Source organism: Acomys russatus, chromosome 8 (assembly GCF_903995435.1).
Source record: "Acomys russatus chromosome 8, mAcoRus1.1, whole genome shotgun sequence".
NCBI classification, from domain to species: domain Eukaryota; kingdom Metazoa; phylum Chordata; class Mammalia; order Rodentia; family Muridae; genus Acomys; species Acomys russatus.
Genome location: NC_067144.1, coordinates 7296806 through 7310445, shown reverse-complemented (window position 1 = coordinate 7310445; position 13640 = coordinate 7296806). Strand labels below are relative to the sequence as shown.

Genomic DNA, 13640 nt, shown 5'->3' with positions numbered 1-13640 from the left:
CAGCCAAGGCTACACAGAGAAACCCTGTCTCAAGAAAAAAGAAAGAAAGAGAAGATTATCAGAATATACAGAGAACTTCAACCTTCATGGATCCATTCGCTCAATACTCCGAAAATGCCTATTATTCCCAAAGCCATTTATAGATCCAGTGTGACCTCCCTGAAGATTCGAACACAATTCTTCACAGAAGTTGAAAAAAAAAAAAAAAAACCCAACAACCCTCCAATTTTGGACGAAAATGCAAAAGATCAAGGATAGGCAAAGCCATCATGAACAATAAAAAAAGATTGGTGGCATCACTATGCCTGACTTCAATTTAGTGATAAAACCAGCATAAATATTGGCATAGAAAAGGTACATTGATCAGTGGAATAGAATTCAGAACCCAAACTGTGGCGATACGTAGGAGATGCGCTATGCTTCCACAGTCACTTGATTTTCGATGAAGACAATAAGTAAGTAAATAAGTAAATAAACAAATAAATAAATATTGGAGAAGAGACAGCATCTCCAGCCAGTGATGCTGCCCAGACTGGATAACTACATGCAGAAGGATGAAACTAACGGAGGAGGAGCTCAAGGGGGCCTTCCCCGTCAGCACAGTTCGTGAGGTGGCCTTACTAAGGAGGCTGGAAGCCTTTAAGCACCCCAAGGTTCCACGGCTGACGGATGTCTGTGCTACTTCCCGAACCGATCGCGACACCAAGGTCGCCCTAGTGGTCGAGCACACAGGCCAGGACTTAGGGTCGTACTTGGAGAACGCGCCCCTGCCAGGCTTGCCAGCGGAAACCATGAGTTCCTGAGTGGCCAAGATTGTCTTCAAGAGAATTCCATTGTTCACCGAGACCTGAAGGCCAGAGAACGTTCTAGTGACAAGGAACGGGACAGTCAAGCCAGCTGACTTTGGCCTCGCCATGACCTACAGTTACCGATGGCCGCCCTCACACCTGTGGTTGTTACACTCTGGTACCCGACCACTGGAGTTCTGCGGTTCACGTATGCAGCACCTGTGGCCATGAGGCGTGTTGACTGTATCTTTGCAGAAATGTTCCATCGAAAGCCTCTCTTCTGCGGGAACTCTGAAGCCAACCAGTTGGGGCAAAATCTTCCATCTCGTTGGATTGTCGTCAGAAGATGACTGACCTCGAGAGGTGTCTCTACCCCGAGGAGCTTTAGAGAGCCTCGGCCAGGTGCAGCCAGTGCTACAGGCATGGAGGAAGCTGGACCGCCCCTGCTGCTGCTGGAAACGCTGGCTTTTAACTCACAGGAGAGGATCTCGCCCTCAGTGCCCTGCAGCACACTTATCTGCACAAGGAAGAAGCCTACCGAAGCGAGAAGACTGGCTGCCTTTCCCCACTTTTGGACACTTGAGTGGGAAGGACCTCGCCGAAAAGGCAGCCTCTCAGGTTTTTTTTTTTTTTTTTTACAGAGAATATTTTAAGCCTTAAACGACGTTCCCCCACCCATCCCTCCTTACGAGGCTTGCTCTCTTGCCTCCTCCTCCCCTCCCCCTCCCCCACTTCTCTACACTAAAGGGTGGGTGTGTCTCGTCTTCTTCCCTCCCTGATTTATATTGGGGACTTTTTCTTTTTATATATACAGGAAAACAAAACAAACAAAATGGCAAGAAATGCTGGCACAGATAATTGGAAAAGGGAAAAACTTAATCGCTGTTAGAGGGAGTGCAAACTTCGGCAGCCACTATGGAAATCAATCAGTGTAGAGTTTCCTCAAAAAGCTATAAATAGATCTACCATATGGTCCACTGTCATATATGTTACTTCTGGGCACATTCCCAAAGGATTCTATATCCTACTGCAGAGATATTTCTTCATCCATGTTCATTTCTGCTACATTCAAAATAGTTAGGAAACAAAATCAGCCTGGATGTCTATCAACGGGTAAATGGATAATAAAAATATAGCTCGTATACACAATGAAATATTGTTTATCTGTAGAGTAAAAATAAAATTATGAAATTTGCAGGTAAACGGGTGCAGTCGGAATGGTCATTCTGAATGAGGTAACCCAGACCCAAAAAGACCACATCGCGTGTTCTCTTTGGTATAGAGATGCTAGTTTTGGGGTTTTGAGATTTTTACTTAGTTTTCTTTTATGTGTATACGTATTTTGTCTGTCCATCACACATCTACAGTACCCTCAGAGGCCAGAAGAAGTTCTCAGACCACTTAGAACTGGAGTTATCAGCTGTCATGTGGGTGCTAGGACTTGAACCCTGATATTCTTAAATAACATTTGGTGCTCATAAGCCATCTCTCTTGCCCACATGCTAGTTTTCAAACGCTCTGAAAATGTGTGTCAAATTGGAGTGCCCGCTGGGCGTGGTGGCACACGCCTTTAATCCTAGCACTTGGAAGGCAGAGGCAGGTGGATCGCTGTGAGTTCAAGGCCAGCCTGATCTCCACAGTGAGTCCAGGGTAGCGAAGGCTACACAGAGAAACCTTGTCTTGAAAAACAAAACAAAACTAATAATAATAATAATAATAATAATAATAATAATAATAAATTGGAGTACTCATGGATGATAAGAAAGTACTGAGGGGTCATAGAGGAAATTCAAGGGACTGAGGAGTGAATGAAAGTAGTATGAAAAGGGAAAGTGGAATAAAAAAATGGGAAGCGGGGACGGGGGTGGGGAGGCTGGGTGGAGGAGGGACAACCGGCACTATAGACCTTTGAAAAAGCCATATGGAAACCCACTACTATAGAAAGTTCCTTCAATAAACACATATACACACATAAAAGGGGTTTAAGTGGGGCTATTTATAGGAGCCCCCATAATGGGGGACAATCTCTCCCCCCACCCCAGACACCATAGACTATCAAATAAAAAGCCCAGTTGCAAGTATGTTATCTTGTTTTGAGTTCTTGGTCACTGTAGTTTCATAGCCACCCTTCTCCCCCAAAATATTATAGGTTATTGCCTTTGCTTTCGGTTACCGTCCAGAGTTTGTTGGTAAGATTGTTATTAGAAACACCAACTATTTATATCATAAGACAGGGAGAAATCAAGCTCCCTGGGAGCTTTACCACTACTAGATAGCTCCCATAGTGCTGCCAGTGCTTTCCATACATGCTGTTAGGGAAGTCTTACCCAGATGTGAACCCCATGAGCTACAGTGACAACTAGTTTACAGATATAGAGTCACCGGTGCAATAGTGGCACAGGTGTGGTGGGAATAACCAACCACTCTCTTCCTAGATTTAAAGTCCTCGCCACAAGACAAAACTGTTGCTCAGTCCCCTTCATTGGGCCCAAAAACCCATGGCTAGTTAAGTCATAGGCATCACGGGAGAACCTAATACTTTTATTCTACTAAATAGACACAGTAATAAATTATGCATGTTCTAATCTTTTTTTTTTTTTTTTTGTATGTTTTAATCTTTATGCTACAGATCAATCCATTTCTCCATCCTGACTAGTGAAGCTTCTTTTTGCAGTAGATGGGAATTAAAACCGAGAACCACAAATGTCAAGATGCACAGAAATAAGAGACGGGGGTTGGCCAGCTCTCAGTGGGACATCTGTGTTACCGCTACGGCTCAGGGAATCACCGTGGAAGAGGAGGAGTGACAATTCTCTGAGAGCCGGAGAGAGTAGAGGCCCGCAGTGTAACGGCGTTTTCTGGACATGACAGGGCCTTTGTACACATGAGCTCAGAGCATCTGGGACCTGCACACAAGATCCGCCCAAACCAGTTAAAGTTCCAGCCTGGATCAGGAAGGGCCCATGAAACTCTAGCTGACAAACGATGGACAGTTGGCAGCTTCTGGGAGAGTCCGTCTTCTTTAGGCGGCAGTCCGCGCTCCGGTAGACAGTCCCACACCGTATATATACAGGTCACCCTCGGTTGCCTCAGTGGAATTGGAAGGCAAAGATTGGGCGAGGGATTGGATTAAAACACATTATATATGCATATATGAAATTCTCAAGCACTAACCTCCTTAAAAACAAACAAACAAACAAACAACAAAAAACAACCAAGGTCTCCAGAATAACATTGTCTGCATCACTAGGGCAGTTGTTGGAAATCCTGGGGTACCGCACACTCCCGGGTACATTCTGGTAGTCACTGCCGGTGGTGCACACTACAGTTCAGGATCTAAAGCCAAATGCAGTGGTGGCTCAAAGAAGTAGCTGTAGTGTTTGGGCAGGGAATGTCTTAAGAAATAAGCATGCCAGCTGGGCGGTGGTGGCGCACGCCTTTAATCCCAGCACTTGGGAGGCAGAGGTAGGTGGATTGCTGTGAGTTCGAGGCCAGCCTGGTCTACAAAGTGAGTCCAGGACAGCCAAGAGTACACAGAGAGACCCTGTCTCGAAAAACCAAAAAATAAAATAAAATAAAAAAAGAAATAAGCATGCCAGCCGGGCATGGTGGCGCACGCCTTTAATCCCAGCACTCGAGAGGCAGAGGCAGGTGGATTGCTGTGAGTTCGAGGCCAGCCTGGTCTACAATCGAAATCCAGGACAGCCAGGGCTACACAGAGAGACCCTGTCTCGAAAAACCAAAAAAAAAAAAAAAAAAAAAGAAAGAAAGAAAGAAAGAAAGAAGCATGCCTTTGTGAGGACTCTCAAACAAAAAAGAAAGAAAGAAATGAAAAGGAAAGGAAAATTAAGTAAGAGGACTGAAGTGAACATAATTTCATAAATAATATTTCAACTCCAATGAAGAATTTTGAAAATTCCTTATGCTGTCAAATTGTTTCTTTTACTTCCTTTCCTTTCAATTTTTGGCCCATGAGTCTATGAACATGCTTGTTTGTATCTAACAAAGATTCTGTTTTCTATTTTACTTCATTAGGATCTTTGTTTTTTGAGTCAGAGTCTCACTATCACTATGTAGTTCTGCTTGGCCTGGAAATTTCTGTGTAGGCCAGGATGGCCTCAGACTCACAGAGATCTGTCTACCTCTGCCTCCTGAGTGCCGGGATCAAAGATATATACCACCATGCCCAGCTATTACATTAACTTTTTAAAGCATTTAGAATAAAATTTAAGGAATTTATTCAGAAAAACTTTGAAGTTATCTGTGTTTTTATTATCTTAATTTGTAATTACTATCAGTGCCTTCTAGTCTTTTCTCATAGAAGTCATTTACATAATTGGTACCGAAATAGACATACATTATAGACTTATATTAGCACAAGAATTTTTAATTATTAAACAGTATTTATAGCTATAGTTATGTTATGTGAATATGTTTTAGTTTTCTTTCCAGGTGTGGGACATGCGTTGCATCAGTTAGTCCACAGCTATTAACTGTGATTGCCTCATGCTCTAGGAGGGGTGTGACTTTCTACAGATGGTTTAATTCTGGGGACTCTGGAGAAGATATAAGTGGGAGAGCCCCGAGAGGGTCTGTGGCCGCTTCTTCCCCGCTGTTGTTGCTGGTCTCTGCTGTTGTGTTTGCTATTGCTGGATTGCTAGTTTGCTGGATTGCTGTCTCGAGATATTCTGATGACAGAGAGTGGACTTGCCCCTAGGAAACCGATGCTCCTGATCAGCAGGAAGTCCAAAGAGTCCTTTCCCCTTTAACCTTTCTTGCCCACCTAGGGCTGGGGGGTGGGGGTTGAAAGGGACTGGGGTAGAGAAGGGTGGTAAATATAGAAACTCAGTAAAGTAGTGTCTTACCGTTGGTTGCTTCTATTTCTAATTTCTGCGGTGATAAACATCTTTGCACATGGAGTGCTTCCCCCCTTGTTTTGAGTTAAACCTTTAGCATAGATTCCCTTGAGTGGAATTTCAGGGTCACAGGATACAAACCGGTTTATGGTTCTCAATACATTTGGCCAAATTTGTTCCAAAAGGTTTTGTACCAGTTTATACTGCCACCAGCAAAGTGTAAGAATGCCAGCTTCCCTGAACCCTTGGCAATTTTAAAGATTTTAATTAAAAATTTTTGCCAATTTAATAAGCATAGATTTTTTTTTACCTTGTTTTAATTTGCATTTTATTACTTTACCTCACATTGCTCTGTATGTTTTTCCTATGTTGTTTTAAAATTCTCAATAATCCTTTTACGGTTGCCAGGCCCTTTTAGCATTCGGGTTTGATGAATGGACGTAAGGACAGAGCCACCCTCTGGAAATACCACCACCAGGAGGCTGTGCAGCCGGCTCTGGATGGCTCACATGAAGGACACAGAGTCTTTGTTTTCAGCTTCCCTCAGTAGCACTATCAGCTATCTCTCTCTCTCTCTTTTTTTTTTTTTTTTGAAGACAAAGCCTGGAGCAAGGAGTTGCTGGTGATGCCTCCCTGCCCTTCACCACCTACCATCTCTAGCTAACTTCCCTTGATTCCTCTTGAAATTCTTCTGCTGTTCAACTACCCAAATTCAAGCCACACCCTCTTGTGAAGCTGAGCAGGCAAACCTCCTTGCTGGTCCGGTTTCCTTCTAAACCTTGTTTCACTTTGCAGGCAGAAAGACAAATCTTTCTTTTTTTTTTTTTTTTAACAACTCCCTGTTGCTTTCTGGATGTAGTTCCCACCTCCCAAGTCCATTTTGAAAACCCTCAATCCTTTGGGGGAGCAGGACCCCACCCTGCTCTTTTGTTTGGTTTGTTTGTTTTTGTTTGTTTGTTTGTTTGTTTGTTTGAGAAGTGGTTTCTCCATGTATCCCTGGCTGTCCCTGGAGCTCGCTCTGTAGACCAGGCTCTCCTCAAACTCATAGCGATCCACCTGCCTCAGCTTTCCAAGTGCTGGGATTAAAGGTCTGTGCCACCACCATCTGACTCCCCAGCCTGTTTTTAAAGATTTATTATTATGTGGGGCTGGGGAGATGGCTCAGTGGTTAAGAGCTCCACCTGCTCTTCCAGAGGTCATGAGTTCAATTCCCAGCAACCACATGGTGGCTCACAACCATCTATAATGTGATCTGATTCTCTCTTCTACAGATAGAGCACTCATACACAATAAATAAATAAATCTTTAAAAAAAAGATTTATTATTATTATTTTTTAAGTGTATGAGTGTTTGGCCTGCATGTATGTCTGTGAGCATGTGCTGGTCTGATGCCCACATAGGCCAGAGAGGGTGTCAGATTCCCCGAGACTGGAGTTACAGATGGTTTTGTGCCACCATGTGGGTGCTAGGAATCCAACCTGGGTCCTCAGAGAACAGTGGTCAGTGCCTTAACCGCTGAGCCACCTCTCTAGCCCAACCTGCCCTGCTCTTATCTGAGTGGTGCAGTGTCAGGAAGCGTGCCCCAAAACTTTGGACATCACAGCAATATTTCCATACGAGGTGGGACAAGTGTGAAAATAGGAAGTAGCATTTAGAAACTGTCACAGTGACTGGATAGAATCATTTTCTGCTTAGGATCTAATGAAAATTGGGTTTGGCCGGGGCATAGTGGCACAGGCCTATAATCCTGGCGTTCAGGAGGTAGAGATAGGTGGATCCACTGTGAGTTCAAGGCCAGCCTGGTCTTTGAAGTGAGTCCAGGACAGCCAAGGCTGTTACACAGAGAAAGCCTGTCTCGAAAAACCAACCAACCAACCAAACAGCCAAACAGCTGGGTTTGTATTTTGGGTCTTAAATTTTCATACCTGCTTCTGAACGGCTCAGAATAATGATAGGGCTCAAAACAGATGGATCATTGTTGGTGTCATTTGTCACTGTTGTGCTGTACTTTCTATATAGTCAGCGTGTGTGCGTGTGTGGGTGTGTTGACTTGTGGAGCTCAGGGGACAACTTCAGGTCTTGTTTTCTAGGCAATGTCTACAGGTAATCTAGGCCAGCTGGCCAGTGAGCCACAGGGGTGTGCCTGTCTCTGCTTCGCCATCTCTGAGTGACAAGGTCGAGCCACCACACCTGCAGCTGTTTGTTTGTTTGTTTGTTTGTTTGATGTAGGCGCTGGGGATTGAATTTATGTCCTCATGCTTGAAAGCACTTTACCAACTAAGCTATCACCACAGTCCCAATTTTTCAGTGGAGAAAAATGCCAAACACTGAATTTCTTTTTTCTTCCTTCTTCCCTCCCTCCCTCTCTCCCTCCCTCTCTTCCTCCCTCTCTTCCTCCCTTCTTCCTTCTTCTCTCTCTCTCTCTCTCTCTCTCTCTCTCTCTTTCTCTCTTTTGGTTTTTCAAGACAAAATTTCTCTCTGTAGTCCTGGCTGTTCTCGAACTCTCTAGATAGATCAAGCGCAAACTCAGAGATCTGCCTGCCTCTGCTGGGGGTTAAAGGCATGTGCCAACACTGCCTTGTACACGGAATTCTTTTTAACCGATTTGCAGTTTCACCTCTGACCAGCTGTGTGACTAAGGATGGGTATTTTTACTTGTTTGCACCCTGTGCTTTGCACTGTGGACCAGAATTGTGTTGCCAGGCTACAGAGGAGAATCAAGTGGTATTTCACAGTCGGCCAGCTGAGCTCCTCTTTTGTGTTTAGAAATGTGCCTCTGTGGGGGCTAGAGAGACAGCTCAGTGGTTAAAAGCACTCACTGCTCTTCCTAGAGGTCCTGAGTTCAATTCCCAGCAACCACATGGTGGCTCACAACCATCTGTAATGTAACCTGATGCCCTCTTCTGGCCTGCAGATGTACATGTAGACCACTGTATAAATAATAAATAAATAAATCTTAAAAAAAAAAAAAAAGAAAGAAAGAAAGAAAGAAAGAAAAAGAAATGGACCTCTGTGTAGGATTTTACTAGAAGAAAAAGTTCGCTGACTTTAAATGATTGGGGGAACTTAAGCTTCCTTTTTTCCTTCCTTTTTAGAAAAAAATTAAACATATTCCTTGACAATTTCATACATATATACCATGTATCTTGATTATATTCACCCCTAACTCCTCCCTCTGCTCCATTTGGACCCACCCCCAACAGGCCTTGTCTCCTTCCTCTCCTCCTCCTCCCCTCCTCTTTCGATTAATGATGCCCATGTGAGCATGGACTTATCAGTAACACATCTTCAAAGGAAAAGGACTTCCCCACGCGCAGCAGTCACTCTCTGCTGGCTCTCTGTTTAGCACTGGGCCATGTAATAGCAGGGGCCTGGCTCACAGGCATAAAAGCATGTGGGGGTTGGCTATTTGCATGCATAGAAGGACAGGCACAGTGTGTAAATGGCTACACACCCAAGAGTGAGCAAGTAGACTGTAGTATGTTAGGAAGTACCCTGTTTAAGGGCTTCTGTCTGCCGCAGCCATGTGGCATGTGGCATCTGAGCCTAGACACCAGCATGCATAGTCTAGAAGCTAAACATGTCTCATCCACCTCTGGTCTCTAGATCTGAAACTCTCAGGTTGTTGTTATTGTTGTTTTTAATGCTGAATAAGTAGAACATAGGAAGTGTCAGGCTAGTGGCCCCACCGTCTCCGCAGTTGCTTAGTGTTGTATCTGGCACGTGATGAACAGTATGGATGTCAGCTGTCATTGTCATTGTCATCATTATTGCCTAATAATGGTGTAGCAGACTTGGATCTGTCAATAATTGCAATGGAGCTGTCACATAATTATACAATTTTGCTCCATTCAATTTTAATTCCTCTACAAGCCATGCCATAAAACTGGAACATTTTTGGAGAATTATTGACAGCGTGGAAGAAAAAAAAAAAATAAAGCCTCAGATGAGTTTGGGTCAAGTCCAAGGTGGTCCTGTATTCTTCTGACAAGCGTGGCCCTTCAGACCCATGACTGCTCACAAGGAGAGCGTCTGAGTGGCCAGCACCAACATAAGGCCATTTGGATGCATTGTCTCACCTTGTGTCCCCAAATCAGGCCTATTCCAGAGGTTGTCCTGCCACACAGATACAAATAGGCGTCTAGATCTGTGGCTTCTTTGTCACACACATGACCGCTGTAGCCTTATGGAGCTTTGTGGAATACTGGCTCTTGGTGAGTCAACTACTTTTGATAGGAAAACAAAACAAAAACAAAACTCCAAACCAAGCCATTTCTCACAAAAATGGGTGGATACAGTTTTTATTGGGAGGAAGGGAGGAAGGGGCTGAGAGGGAAAGGGTCATCAACCTTGCTTGTTTGTGCTGTTGGAAATCAAACCCGGAGCCTAGATAAGCATAGACAGCTGGTCTGGGGCAGCAGTCCTGAAGAAGAACTTAAAGCAAATGAAAGAAGGAAAGATGGCTAAGAGATACGAGTGAAGAAGAAGGAGGAGGGCTGATCATAATGATTATAAAAGAATGAGCCTAGGGATCCCAACGATTCCTCTAGAACTTGCTCTTGGGATGGAGAGAGATCCCTCAGTGGTTACAATGTTTGCTGGGTTTTTTTGTTTTGTTTTGAGAGTTGTGTCCTCCCGACTGGGCAGCTCACAGGCCTGTATTTTGCTCCAGGGGAGTCTGATGCTTCTGGTTTGGTACATCAATTGGGATGGCCTGGGACTCACAGAGATCTGCCTCGTGAGTGCTAAGATTCAAGGTGTGTGCCACTATGTCTCTATTTTCTTTTTAAGATTTGTATTTTATTTCAATCGTGTGTGTCTGTGTGTATGGGGGCGGCCAGTACGTGTACATAAGTGCAGGTGCTTACAGAGGCCAGAGGCATCAGATTCCCTGGAGCTGGAGTGATGAGTGGTTGTAAACTACCCAACAGGAGTGCTTGGAACCCAGCTTGGATCTTCCAGAAAAGCAATAGGTGCTCTTGACCGCCAAGCCATCTCTTCTGCCCTTACACAACAGACAATTTGACAGGTACATTTGGATTAGCCCTTTTCCTACTCTCCTCTTTTTTGAGACAAGCTCTCTCCACATAGTCCTGGCTGTCCTGGAACTCACTGTGTAGATCAGGCTGGCCTTGAACTCACAGAGATCTGCCTGCCTCTGCCTCCTTAGTGCTGAGATTAAATCAGTGCACTGCCACGCCCGGCTCTGAGCCACATTCTTAAAGGAAACTGACCCCACCAGAAACCAGCAACTGCCCATAGCTCCTCAGTTAGTAGTGGGAGCTCATGAATCTCCGTGCTAGAATGCTTACCGGCTTGATCGCATCTGGCAAACACAGCTGCTATAAATTCATTAGCGCAGGAACCTAGGCTGACTGAAGGAGAGACAATGGAGTATCCTTGTTTAGAGAGTAGTTCTGTGGCCTTCTGGGCAGTTTGGAATGCACCTCTGCACTTGGGCTGGAGATCCCATTCTGTTGAGTAGCAATCAGAGACTCGAGGTTTCAGCTCCTAACTTTACCAGCTGCTCATTGGCGTGACCTTTAAGCCTGTTGACTTATCTAACAAGACCGGATTTTTACATTTTGTATTGATTATTTGTGTGTGCCTAATGGAGACAGGCATATGTCCCCTGATTCAAAAGACTTAAAAACAACAGCAATAAATAAAAATGAAATGAAATGAAATACAACAAAATCAAGTATTACTCTGCTGGGCTTGCCTTTCTCTCTTGCTACTTTCAGTATTTTTTTTTTTCTTTATTCTGTGTTTATGATGTTTAAGTACAATATGATGTAGGAATTTACTTCCTGGTTCTGCCTAGTTGGATTTCAATAGGCCTCTTGTACCTAGATGGACATCTCTTTCTCCAAGTGTGAGGATTTTTCTCCTATGATAGTCTGAAAATATAGTCTATCTTCTTGAGATTGTGTTTTTCTCTTTCTTCTATGACCACAATCTGAAGATTGTGTCTCCTCATAATGTCACAAAGCTCTCTCACGCTCTGTTCATAGATTTTTATAACCTTATTGTTGACTTTTACTAGGTGATTGCTTTACCTTTTTATGCAGCCCTAATACTTTTTGCTACATTATCCATCCTTGAGCTTTTAACTGAGGGTTTGTTGTTTTTTGTTTATCTGCCTGCCTAGAATTTACTTTGTAGACCAACCTGGCCTTGAACTCACAACAGAGCTGCCCACTTCTTCCCAAGTGCTAGGATTAAAGGCACGTATCACCATGCCCAGCTCCGCTGAGATTTTTATTTGGCTCATTGGGTTTTTAATTTCAGCAGGATTTCAATTAGATTTTTCTTCAATAATTCTCTTTGTTGAATTTAATTTTCATAACTTGGACTGACTTTCTTATTTTCTTTCAGCTCTTTGTTTTTGTCTTCTTTCAGTTATTTGAACATAGTTATGATCATTCTTTTGAATTCTTTGGAATACATTCCAGGTTATTCTCTTTGGGGTTCATTATTATGGGATTAGTAACTTTGGGGGTAAATATGTTACCTTGTTTTTTCCTTCACTGAGACTTGGACATCTGAAGTAGTTTGTTAGTTGTATCTCTCTTTGTGTTCAAATTACCTTTCTTCTTTCTGTGTAAGTAAGTATACAATGTTTAGGAGCAGATTAAGCTAAAGGAGAGGAAAGACCTTGCTTTCTTTGGTGGAAATTGTATTGAGGACTACAGGTCCTACCTTAGTTTTCTGAGAGCCTGTTACTGTTTACACAGAGAGGCACTATCTGAGGGTCAGTACATCCCTTAATGGTCCTCTTCTCTGCTGTCCTTTGTCTCCATGCAAACTTCAGTAAGTTCTGGTCAACTGAAAGTTGAATGGGTGTGTGTAGTCCAAGAGGCCTGTGTAAGGTATGTGACTCTGCATGATCCTCAGGTGGAGAGACTGTGGTCAGTGGGGTGGGTGGGAGGTGTGCTGGAGTCCCTGGGATCCTCAAGGTGGCCAGAGCTCAGGACTTTACTTCCAAAGCATTGTAATAGTAAATAAAGGTACAAAGAGGGGAGAGAGAGAGAGAGAGAGAGAGAGAGAGAGAGAGAGAGAGAGAGAGAAAGAGAGAGTGGTCTGTTCCTTGCTTCCACCAACACTTTCCCCTGGATGTTTAATGCAGGAGTGGAGCTACTTAGCCCATAGATAATTCAGAACATACCGTGGCCATAAGCAAACAAGCTATTCATGCTAAATCAAGTAAGCCATTCCTCATGACTTTCCAGAGCCATTGAGTATATGGAGTCTTCCAGTTGCAAGCCCTTAGAGGTATGGAGCTGTACAGAGAAAACCAAGTTACATGCGGACTCTGCAGGCGTTTGAGTCTGTAACAATCTGGATCCTTTCAGATGAAAGTTAAGACACTGAGCCAAAGTCATGAGCTGAACAAAATTTAAAATGAATAAATGTATTTAAAAAGCAAACAAGAGCTAGGCATGGTGGCTCATGCCTTTAATCCTAGCACTTGGGAGGCAGGGGCAGGCAGATCAATGTGAGCTCGAGGTCAGCCTGGTCTACAAAGTGAGTCCAGGACAGCCAAGGCTACACAGAGAAACCCTGTCTCAAAAAAAAACAAAAAACAAAAAACAAACAAACAAACAAACAAAACCCACAAATAATGGTACTAGAGAGATGGCTCCACAGTTAAGAGAGCTTGCTGCTCTTGCAGAGGACCAGAGTTCTATTCCCAGCAGCCATGTCATGTGGCTCATAATTGCCTGTAAGTCTAGTTCCAGGGCATCTGACACCTTCTTGTGGCCTCCTCAGACACTGACCCACATATATGCATGTACATGCACGCACACACACAGAGATAAATAAAATCAAGTTAAAACTTAGGAAAGAAGCAACATACATGTCAGTAAATAGTCTCCCCTGACCTAAGTAAGGTAAGGTATCTCCAGGATTTTATAATACAGTGCTGAGCAATGTTCCCAAAGAGCTAAGCTTTTCTTAAGAATTTCTCAGCCAGGTGCAATGGCGTACGCCT

At 43.7% G+C, this 13640-nt stretch overlaps 1 pseudogene; it reads left to right on the top strand.

Annotated features, from left to right (window-relative positions):
- Positions 1–554: 554 nt before the first annotated feature.
- LOC127193238 (cyclin-dependent kinase 4-like) lies at positions 555–1371 on the top strand (annotated as a pseudogene).
- The last annotated feature ends 12269 nt before the right edge of the window (positions 1372–13640 follow it).